Below are 12202 nucleotides of genomic sequence, written 5' to 3' on the forward strand. Positions count from 1 at the left end.
GTTCATTCCATCTAGTGGTGTGCCTGAAGGCTGGGAAGATATCCCTAGAATTTACTCAGAAGAGGAAGGGACCGATGTTCCAGAACCAGTGATGCTGTCAGAGTGTGTTCCTGAAGTAGAGCCTGTGGCACCAGAGCCTGAAGTCCCAAGAGAACAGAGAGCTCGCCGAGTTGTGAGACCCCCCAAGAAGCTAACCTACTCTCAAATGGGGGAGAGCTCTGAGGACTCTGTTGTGACTGCTAGAAGAAGTGCTGAACGCTCTAATCCCTCCACTGACCATTTGGTGGAGGGCAACCCCAGCTCACTCTCTGGCACAGTTAGGCAGGCCACTCATGCCAGTGTGACCTGTGGGACAGGGAATCCCACCTCTGAGTTCTGGTGGAAATTCCCTGTACCAACATCATACCCAGCACTTTCAAAATTGGTACAGGATATGTGTTAAAAGTTTATCTTTGGGGACCAAAGAGTTTAAGTGGGGGGAGTGTGTAGCGGGGTCTCTTTAAGGACTATAAAACTACTGTTCCCAGAACCCCGCTGGTTCCCAGGATGTTTGGAGTTATGCCCCAGAGACTCATGGGGGAGGGAATATAAGGAGGGGGAGAGGCCTAGTTCGCTCTCTTTGGACACCCCCCCTCTCCTAGCAAGAGGAGGTCTGTGCTGAACTGCTGGAGGCACAAGGCCTGAAGCCTGGGCCTTGTGCTCTTTTCCAAAGAGCCCTCTGCCAGCCTGGCTGCACCTGAGAGACATTTTCTCATCCTTGCTGCAGTACACCAGAAGGATTGAAGACTCGGAGGTCGGTGGATTCCTGTTCCTAGACGAATCGGCGGAGGAAACGGACTTGGACTTGTCCGGGTGGTGAGAGCTGTTTAAAGACAGATACTTTATCTTTATTATTCGTTTGGATTACAAAGTTGTTCTTCAAGTGCACCACCGAAAGATTGCTAGCGAATATTGTTTCACTGGACTTCCATCTAGATCAGTCAGGCCTGACTGCATAGGTAGATAGTGCTGGGTGTTAGTTTACCCATGCGGGGAAGTAGCTGAAAAAGGGCAGTGCTAGAGTTGCATAGCAATACTTTATTATGCTGATTATTCTGTTTATCTTTATTACTGGTTACTGCAGGGACCTGCTTATGTGTTGCAAACCAAATGTTCGATTCATGTTATTCCTTTTATAAAAACAACAAGTAAAGTCAGTTATATACTTTCAAAGATTGTCTATGAGCTTGAGTTATCCACCCACGCACACACACATATTTAGAGTATAAGTGATTTAATGTGTATTGCTAGATACTAACTGTGCCAGAGTGGGTAGAGCAGCTTGCCGGGGGGTTGGCGGAGCTGTGCTCAGGGCCCAAACCAAACTTGCGGCCCTCTTAAGTGAGGGTATCGCTATACATGCATGCCAGAAACCTGTGCAGATACAGACACTGCCCCTTTTGCATCATCCAGGAGGAAACTGCTCTGCATGTTTTCTGGGAGTGTCCCTTTGCACAGGGCCTGTTGAGGGCTCTGGAACCTGATCTCAAAGACTTTGTTCCACAGACTGCCATTACACACTTTGGTGTGCTGAACGGACTCTTTTGTGGAACTCATTCACAGGAGGACATTGATAGTACCTGGCGGGTGCTGTGTTGCTTTAAGGACGCTGTTTGGTGTGCCAGAAAGCGCCTCATCCACCAGAGGGAGAGGATGTCCATCGAGGACTGCCGCAGACTGATTCACAGTCTGCTCAGAGACTATCACCTGATGGACAACAAGGAGGAAGAGGAGGTCTGAAGATTTCCCCTTCCCCCCCCTCCCACCACTATGTACCCTTTTTGGCAGTTCAATAAAGCTTCGGGCCTGTGAACTCTTTCCCCCCCCCCCCCCCCCATCACACCTGTTGCTCATTGAAAATGCCATTTTGATTTTGACTTTGACTAAGACTGTATGACTTGACATGTTTTTGGTAATGTTTTTGGTAATGCTTTCAGGGTAATGCGGCGTCATGCATGATGTGATGTTTCGGGGTATTATTACTCTGCACAACACATCAGGCATCATACCGCAGAACGAATGTAATTTATTTGTATGCTTGGAACTGTATTGTTATGTAGTGTATTTTATGCGCTGCGTCGCAGTACAGTGTGGAATGTACCCTGTTAAAAGTATTTTGTTTTTTGTATATTTTCTTGCAAAATAAAGTATACATTTTCAAAAAAAAATCAAGATGGATAGAAGATCTTCTGCAGGAGATGAAGCAGTGGCATAACGTGGCAAAACGTGACAAAACACACACAAATAAAATAAATAAAAAGTGAGGAAAGGGATAGTGAAAAGGTGGTCACTGTGCAATACAATGGCCAGGCCCTCCGGCCAGGAATCAAAAGTTCCTCTGGTCCTAGCCAAAAGGCCGGGCCCTAGAGGCAGGTGTGAAAAAGCGTGTTAATGGTGACGTGACCTAGGTGCCGAATATCAAAGTGCGTAGCACAGTGAGTATAAGGAACCCCTGGACTGCCACTCCAGGGGCACATCACCATGGGCTTTCCAACAGAAGCATCCCTGACCCCCAGCCCAGACCATGACAGCCCCCACCCCAGTCAGGAAGGCATGGAGATCCAGGAGCTTAGTGAGACCCTTTACCATCAGGTCACACCCTCGCTCCCATCACTCCTACCTAATTACATTCGGGAAGTACAGGCCGCTCCCCCGGTGGGAGAAAGTGGAACAAACGTTCCCTCCCGAAAAACTGACCGGAGCTAAAGCTGCCACAATCCAGGCCAGAAGGCCAGGGTCCCCTCCCCTGGCTTCGACCATTGGTTCTCCGCCCCCATCAGAAGGCTTCCCTTTCAGCTACGAAGCACTCCAGGTCACCTTTACACTAACAGGCTTTGCATAGCAACCGCCACCCCTGCTCCACCTCGCTGTAGAACAGGGACGGAAGCAAGCGCCACCTATTGGTAACTGATAAGAACAGATACTACACTTGATCTTAGCCAAAAGGCAGAGAAGCCTTGTTGTCCCCCCTATAGATTGTAAAGCGCTGCGTAAACTGTTGGCACTATATAAATAGTATATAATAATAAAAATTCTGGGGGAGCAGGGAGAAGCATACGCTATCATTCTGGGGGAGCAGGGAGAAGGATAAGTGATCATTCTGGGGGAGCAGGGAGAAGAATAAGCTACCATTCTGGGGGAGCAGGGAGAAGGATAAGCTACCATTCTGGGGGAGCAGGGAGAAGACTAAGTTACTATTCTGGGGAAGCAGGGAGAAGGATAAGCTATCATTCTGGAGAAGGATAAGCTATAATTCTGGGGGAGCAGGGAGAAGGATAAGCTAACATTCTGGGGGAGCAGGGAGAAGGATAAGCTACTATTCTGGGGAAGCAGGGAGAAGGATAGGCTACCATTCTGGGGGAGCAGGGAGAAGGATACACTACCATTCTGGAGGAGCAGGGAGAAGGATAAGCTACCATTCTGGGGGAGCAGGGAGAAGGATAAGCTATCATTCTGGGGGAGCAGGGAGAAGGATAAGCCACTATTCTGGGAGAGCAGGGAGAAGGATAAGCCACTATTCTGGGGGAGCAGGGAGAAGGATAAGCCACTATTCTGGGGGAGCAGGGAGAGGGATAATTAACCATTCTGGAGAAGCCGGGCTAAGAGAAAAGAGAGAAAGAGGAGTGACCATACTGAAGGATAAATGAGGTAACCCTACTAACCACTCAACCCAAGACCTATGGAAACACTAAAACCAAAATTCTAAACAACAAAAAGCAAAGAAAAACAACAATCAAAAACCACAAGCCCACAAGCAGCACACACCATCAAAAAGCACAAACCAATGTCTTAGCGGCTGCACAGTCCTGATTCTTCAGGTAAAGCAGTTAAGAGGCTGCTATTCCAGTGTGTGTGTTGCTGAGTAAAGCTGGGTACACATTGGCAGGAAATCGCCCAGTTCCTGATGAACTGCCCGACTATCTGTCAGTGTGTACAACTGTCTGACGAAGGGACATGCTGGACAACCAGCAACCAATGACTGAAAATGCTGCTCAGTGTATTCTGTCGGGGAGGGGGAAGTCCCCCTGTATAGTGTGAATGTGTGAGTGTGGCTGAGTCAGACAACATCCTAGCCGCTGCACAGTCCCATTACTAGTTCAGGAATATCAGCAGCGAGGAGGCCGGTATCTGATATGTGGTGGTAAAATCGTCCTACCTTACATCAAAGGGTGTCCTTGGTGCTCCTTCACCTCCTCCCATAGTCCAATCCAGAAGAAATCCTCTGTAGATGATGGGATGCCTTAACATCTGGCAAGGAAGGCAGATCACAGCTTCTTTCTTCTCTGTCCTCAGAAGGTTCTTCACTCCACAGAACATCTGAAAGGTGACAGTATTCTGGGTCAGAGAAAACCATCATAAGACAGGGAGTTACCCTGAGGTGACAGAAAAAAGCCGAACACAGAGTCTGGAATTGCTGCCTCCTGGCTATCAAAGGCTATCATCTCCAAAGGACTGGATTCCCTAATTCCAGAGCCTCTAACCCAAAGAATGCAGATTGTTCTTACTTTACTGGCTGAAGACTAAAATAATAACACCTGGCTTCAATACACAAGTGTCAGCACTGCAGGACCACTTCTTATTCCATGCTTGTTCATCTGCCATCTATCCCCTCTCCCTCATCTATGTCTGGAGGAACCCTACACCTCCATCCCTCCCCTCTATCTCACTGTTCTCACCTGTACATCTATGTCTACACCCCATCCCTCCCCTCTATCTCACTGTCCATCTATGTCTGGAGGTACCCTACACCCCCATCCCTCCCCTCTATCTCCCTGTCCTATGTCTGGATGTACCCTACACCCCATCCCATCTAGCCCCCCCCCCCCCCCCCCCGTAATATATATTACTAGCCACTGCTTCATCTCCTGCAGAAGATCTTCTATCCATCTTGATTTTTGATTGAAAATGTATACTTTATTTTCCAAGAAAATATACAAAAAAACAAAATACTTTTAACAGGGTACATTCCACACTGTACTGCGACGCAGCGCATAAAATACACTACATAACAATACAGTTCCAAACATACAAATAAATTACATTCATTCTGCGGTATGATGCCTGATGTGTTGTGCAGAGTAATAATACCCCGAAACATCACATCATGCATGACGCCGCATTACCCTGAAAGCATTACCAAAAACCATTACCAAATACATGTCAAGTCATACAGTCTTAGTCAAAGTCAAAATCAGAATGACATTTCGATGAGCAACAGGTGTGATGGGGGGGGGGTTGGAGAAGGTGGGGAGGGGAGGGAGAAAAGAGTTCACAGGCCCGAAGCTTTATTGAACTGCCAAAAAGGGTACATAGTGGTGGGGGAGGGGGGGGGGAGGGGAAATCTTCAGACCTCCTCTTCCTCCATGTTGTCCATCAGGTGATAGTCTCTGAGCAGACTGTGAATCAGTCTGCGGCAGTCCTGGATGGACATCCTCTCCCTCTGGTGGATGAGGCGCTTTCTAGCGCACCAAACAGCGTCCTTAAAACAACACAGCACCCGCCAGGCACTATCAATGTCCTCTTGTGAGTGAGTCCCACAAAAGAGTCCGTTTAACACACCAAAGTGTGTTATAGCAGTCTGTGGAACAAAGTCTTTGAGATCAGGTTCCAGAGCCCTCAACAGGCCCTGTGCAAAGGGACACTCCCAGAAAACATGCAAAGCAGTTTCCTCCTGGGTGATGCAAAAGGGGCACCATTCTGGGGGAGCAGGGAGAAGGATAAGCTACCATTTTGGGGGAGCAGAGAGAAGGATAAGTGATAATTCTGGGGAAGCAGGGAGAAGGATAAGCTACTATTCTGGGGAAGCAGGGAGAAGGATAAGCTATCATTCTGGGGGAGAAGGATAAGCTACAATTTTGGGGGAGCAGGAAGAAGGATAAGCTATCCTTCTGGGGGAGCAGGGAGAAGGATAAGCTACTATTCTGGGGGAGCAGAGAGAAGGATAATCAAACATTCTGGAGGAGCAGGGAGAAGGATAAGTGATCATTCTGGGAAGCAGGGAGAAGGATAAGATATCATTCTGGGGGAGCAGGGAGAAGGATAAGCTACCATTCTGGGGGAGCAGGGAGAAGGATAAGTGATCATTCTGGGGGAGCAGGGAGAAGGATAAGCTAACATTCTGGGGGAGAAGAGTAAAGGCTATGTGACAATTCTGGGGGAGCAGGGAGAAGGATAAGCTACCATTCTGGAGGAGCAGGGAGAAGGATAAGCTACTATTCTGGGGGAGCAGGGAGAAGGATAAGCTACTATTCTGGGGGAGCAGAGAGAAGGATAATCAAACATTCTGGAGGAGCAGGGAGAAGGATAAGTGATCATTCTGGGGTATCAGGGAGAAGGATAAGCTATCATTCTGGGGGAGCATGGAGAAGGATAAGCTACTATTCTGGGGGAGCAGGGAGAAAGATAAGCTATTCTGGAGGAGCAGGGAGAAGGATAAGCTACCATTTTGGGGGGGCAGGGAGATGGATAAGCTACCATTCTGGGGGAGCAGGGAGAAGGATAAGCTAGCATTCTGGGGGAGCAGGGAGAAGGATAAGCTACCATTCTGGGGGAGCAGGGAGAAGGATAAGCTATCATTCTGGGGGAGCAGGGAGGATAAGCTATCATTCTGGAGGAGCAGGGATAAGGATAAGCTATCATTCTGGAGGAGCAGGGATAAGGATAAGCAACTATTCTGGGGGAGCAGGGAAAAGCATAAGCTACTATTCTGGGGGAGCAGGGAGAAGGATAATCAACCATACTGGAGGAGCAGGGAGAAGGATAAGTGATAATTCTGGGGAAGCAGGGAGAAGGATAAGCTACTATTCTGGGGAAGCAGGGAGAAGGATAAGCGATCATTCTGGGGGAGCAGGGAGAAGGATAAGCTACTATTCTGGGGAAGCAGGGAGAAGGATAAGCTACCATACTGGGGGTGAAGGATAAGCTACAATTTTGGGGGAGCAGGAAGAAGGATAACCTATCATTCTGGGGGAGCAGGGAGAAGGATAAGCTATCATTCTGGGGGAGCAGGGAGAAGGATAAGCTATCATTTTCTGGGGGAGCAGGGAGAAGGATAAGCCACTATTGTAGGGGAGCAGGGAGAAGGATACGCTACCATTCTGGGGGAGCAGGGAGAAGGATAAGTGATCATTCTGGGGTAGCAGGGAGAAGTATAAGCGATCATTCTGGGGGAACAGGGAGAAGGATAAGCTACTATTCTGGGGAAGCAGGGAGAAGGAGAAGCTATCATTCTGGGGGAGAAGGATAAACTACAATTTTGGGGAAGCAGGAAGAAGGATAAGCTACTATTCTGGGGAAGCAGGGAGAAGAAAAATCAAACATTCTGGAGGAGCAGGGAGAAGGATAAGCTACTATTCTGGGGGAGCAGAGAGAAGGATAAGTGATCATTCTGGGAAGCAGGGAGAAGGTTAAGCAACCATTCTGGAGGAGCAATGAGATGGATAAGTGATCATTCTGGGGTAGCGGGGAGAAGGATAAGATATCATTCTGGGGGAGCAGGGAGAAGGATAAGCTACTATTCTGGGGGAGCAGTGAGAAGGATAAGCTATCATTCTGGGGGAGAAGGGTGAAGGCTATGTGACAATTCTGGGGGAGCAGGGAGAAGAATAAGCTACCATTCTGGGGAAGCAGGGAGAAGGTTAAGATACCATTCTGGAGGAGCAGGGAGATAGATAAGTGATGATTCTAGGGTAGCAGGGAGAAGGATAAGCTACTATTCTGGGGGAGCAGGGAGAAGGATAAGCTATCATTCTGTGGTAGCAGGGAGAAGGATAAGCTATCATTCTGGGGTAGTAGGGAGAAGGATAAGCTACTATTCTGGGGGAGCAGGGAGGATCAAATAATTTGCTATTACCTTTTGTACCACCACCCCCTCCCTTTAGAATGTAAGCTCTACGAGCAGGGCCCTCCTGTAACTTTTGTATTGAACTGTACTGTAATTGTGTTGTCCCCCCTATAGATTGTAAAGCGCTGCGTAAACTGTTGGCACTATATAAATCATATATAATAATAAAAATTCTGGGGGAGCAGGGAGAAGCATAAGCTATCATTCTGGGGGAGCAGGGAGAAGGATAAGTGATCATTCTGGGGGAACAGGGAGAAGGATAAGCAACAATTCTGGGGGAGCAGGGAGAAGGATAAGCTACCATTCTGGAGGAGCAGGGAGAAGAATAAGCTACCATTCTGGGGGAGCAGGGAGAAGACTAAGTTACTATTCTGGGGAAGCAGGGAGAAGACTAAGTTACTATTCTGGGGAAGCAGGGAGAAGGATAAGCTATCATTCTGGAGAAGGATAAGCTATAATTCTGGGGGAGCAGGGAGAAGGATAAGCTAGTATTCTGGGGAAGCAGGGAGAAGGATAGGCTACCATTCTGGGGGAGCAGGGAGAATAATAAGCTAACATTCTAGAGGAGCAGGGAGAAGGATACACTACCATTCTGGGGGAGCAGGGAGAAGGATAAGCTACCATTCTGGGGGAGCAGGGAGAAGGATAAGCTATCATTTTGGGGGAGCAGGGAGAAGGATAAGCCACTATTCTGGGGGAGCAGGGAGAGGGATAATCAACCATTCTGGAGAAGCAGGGATAAGAGAAAAGAGAGAAAGAGGAGTGACCATACTGAAGGTTAAATGAGGTAACCCTACTAACCCCTCAACCCAAGACCTATGGAAACACTAATACCAAAATTCTAAACAACAAAAAGCAAAAAAAACAACAATCAAAAACCACAAGCCCACAAGCAGCACACACCATCAAAAAGCACAAACCAACGTCTTAGCGGCTGCACAGTCCTGATTCTTCAGATAAAGCAGTTAAGAGGCTGCTATTCCAGTGTGTGTGTTGCTGAGTAAAGCTGGATACACATTGGCAGGAAATCGCCCAGTTCCTGATGAACTGTCCGACTATCTGTCAGTGTGTACAACTGTCTGACGAAGGAACATGCTGGAGAACCAGCAACCGATGGTTGAAAATGCTGCTCAGTGTATTCTGTCGGGGAGGGGGAAGTCCCCCTGTATAGTGTGAATGTGTGAGTGTGGCTGAGTCAGAGACAACATCCTAGCCGCTGCACAGTCCCATTACTAGTTCAGGAATATCAGCAGCGAGGAGGCCGGTATCTGATATGTGGTGGTAAAATCGTCCTACCTTACATCACAGGGTGTCCTTGGTGCTCCTTCACCTCCTTCCATAGTCCAATCCAGGAGAAATCCTCTGTAGATGATGGGATGCCTTAACATCTGGCAAGGAAGGCAGATCACAGCTTCTTTCTTCTCTGTCCTCAGAAGGTTCTTCACTCCACAGACCATCTGAAAGGTGACAGTATTCTGGGTCAGAGAAAACCATCATAAGACAGGGAGTTACCCTGAGGTGACAGAAAAAAGCCGAACACAGAGTCTGGAATTGCTGCCTCCTGGCTATCAAAGGCTATCATCTCCAAAGGACTGGATTCCCTAATTCCAGAGCCTCTAACCCAAAGAATGCAGATTGTTCTTACTTTACTGGCTGAAGACTAAAATAATAACACCTGGCTTCAATACACAAATGTCAGCACCACAGGACCACTTCTTATTCCATGCTTGTTCATCTGCCATCTATCCCCTCTCCCTCATCTATGTCTGGAGGCACCCTACACCTCCATCCCTCCCCTCTATCTCACTGTCCTCACCTGTACATCTATGTCTACACCCCATCCCTCCCCTCTATCTCAATGTCCATCTATGTCTGGAGGTACCCTACACCCCCATCCCTCCCCTCTATCTCCCTGTCCTATGTCTGGATGTACCCTACACCCCATCCCATCTAGCCTCCCCCCCCCCCCCCCGTAATATATATTACTAGCCACTGCTTCATCTCCTGCAGAAGATCTTCTATCCATCTTTATTTATTTATTTATTTTAAAGCCTGTGGCGTGCAAAACACACTCCAAAAAACTTCACCCGGTGCATAAAAAATGTGCACACACATAAAGAGTGACACAAAAAAGTGCAACGGGTACACAAGGCCTCTAAAATCAGAGGACCTTGTCCTGAATCCCCTGGGGCATTAGGCTCCTGACAGGGACAAGGACAGTTAAAACTTGGTCTTCCTGGCCGAAACAGACCCACCCAAATACTAGGTGAGGCTCCCCCTGAAGGGAGACCCCAACCCTAAGGCAGAGGGTGAACTAAGCCAGAAGGCCATGTCCACCCCCACACCAGACTTTCAGGACAGGCCCTAGAACCTGTGACCCTACTCATCACAGCAAACGTGCAAAGTGACAAAACAAGACGTGACAAAACACACACTGAAAATAAATAAAAAGTGGGGAAGGGATAGTGGAGAGGAGAGTGAAAAGGTGGTCGTTGTGTAAAACAACGACCAGGCCCTCCGGCCAGGAATAAAAAATCCCTCTGGTCCCAGCTAAAAGGCCCGGCCCAAGAGGCAGGTGCTAAAAAAGCGTGTTATGGTGCAGTGACCTTGGTGCCCAAAATCAAAGTGACCCTCACTCACAGTGATTCTTAGGCACCCCCGGACTGCCACTCCAGGGGCACATACACCATAGGCTTTCAAGACCGCCCTGACCCCCGGTCCAGACCACAGCAGCCCCCACCCCGGACAGGAAGGCATGAAGATCAGGAAGCTTGGTGAGAGCCCTTTGCCATCAGGCTCCACCGTCGCTCCCGTCACTCCTTCCTAATTACATTCGGAAGTACTAACCGCTCCTCCCCCCACCAAGGGAGGAGCCGGTTTTCCCTCCGAAAAACTGCCCGGGGCTAGAACTACCCCAATCCAGACCAGAAGGCCAGGTACCCGACCCTCTGGATCCGACCAGGCAGCACCCATCCTCACCAGGAGCATCCTTCCAGACGGCTCAGACTCGACCATGCATTGGCCCCCAGTTTACTGTCGGGCGGCACGACGTGGCCCCTACCGAAACCGTCCTTCCGGATGCAAATTACACCATCCGAGAGGGCCGCCCAAACTCTCTCGAATAGGGATGGACCAGCGCCTCCTTTGGCAACTGATAAGAACAGATACTACACTTGATCTTAGCCAAAAGGCCGAGAAGCGACCATTCCGGGGGAGCAGGGAGAAAGATAAGCTATCATTTTGAGGGAGCAGGGAGAAGGACAAGCTACCATTCTGGGGGAGAAGGGAGAAGGATAAGATACCTTTCTGGGGGAGCAGGCAAAAGGATAAGCTATCATTTTGGGGAGCAGGGAGAAGGACAAGCTACCATTCTGGGGGAGCAGGGAGAAGGACAAGCTACCATTCTAGGGGAGCAGGGAGAAGGACAAGCTACCATTCTGGGGGAGCAGGGAGAAGGACAAGCTACCATTCTCGGGGAGCAGGCAAAAGGATGAGCTATTATTTTGGGGAGCAGGGAGAAGGATAAGCTATCATTCTGTGGGAGCAGGGAGAAGGATACGCTACCATTTTTGGGGAGCGGGGAGAAGGATAAGCTACCATTCTGGGGGAGAAGGATAAGCTACCATTTTTGGTGAGAAGGATAAGCTACATTCTGGGGGAGCAGGGAGAAGTATATGCTATCATTCTTTGGGAGCAGGGAGAAGGTTAAGCTACCATTCTGGGGGAGCAGGGAGAAGGATAACCTACCATTCCGGGGGAGCAGGGAGAAGGATAAGCTACCATTCTGGGGGAGAAGGGAGAAGGATAAGCTACCATTCTGGGGGAGAAGGGAGAAGAATAAGCTACCATTCTGGGGAAGCAGGGAGAAGAATAAGCTACCATTCTGGGGAAGCAGGGAGAAGGATAAGCTATCATTATGGGGGAGCAGGGAGAAGGATAAGCTACCATTCTGGGGGAGCAGAAAAGAGTGGTAAAGGAGAAGAGAGAAGAAGGATGAGTGATCATACTAGTTGAGAAAGAGAGAATGATGAGTGACGATCCAGGAGAAGCGGGTATAGGAGAAAAGAGAGAAAGAGGAGTGACAATACTGTAGGATAAATGAGGTAACCCTACTAACCCCTCAACTCAAGACCTATGGAAACACTAAAACCAAAATTCGAACCAGCAAAAAGCAAAAGACAACATTCAAAACCACAAGCCCACAAACAGCACACACCATCAAAAAGCACAAACCAACGTCTTAGCAGCTGCACCATCCTGATTGTTCAGATAAAGCAGTGAAGAGGCTGCTATTCCAGTGTGTGTGTTGCTGAGTAAAGC

At 48.7% G+C, this 12202-nt stretch overlaps 2 pseudogenes; both read right to left on the reverse strand.

Moving 5' to 3' along the window:
- Positions 1-2913: 2913 nt before the first annotated feature.
- On the reverse strand, positions 2914-2998 carry LOC143934667 (U2 spliceosomal RNA; annotated as a pseudogene).
- A 7929-nt stretch (positions 2999-10927) lies between these two features.
- Positions 10928-11085, reverse strand: LOC143934646 (U2 spliceosomal RNA; annotated as a pseudogene).
- Positions 11086-12202: the final 1117 nt, after the last annotated feature.

Source organism: Lithobates pipiens, unplaced genomic scaffold (genome assembly GCF_037356315.1).
Source record: "Lithobates pipiens isolate NorthernLeopardFrog02 unplaced genomic scaffold, aLitPip1_a1.2 Scaffold_27, whole genome shotgun sequence".
Taxonomy (NCBI): domain Eukaryota; kingdom Metazoa; phylum Chordata; class Amphibia; order Anura; family Ranidae; genus Lithobates; species Lithobates pipiens.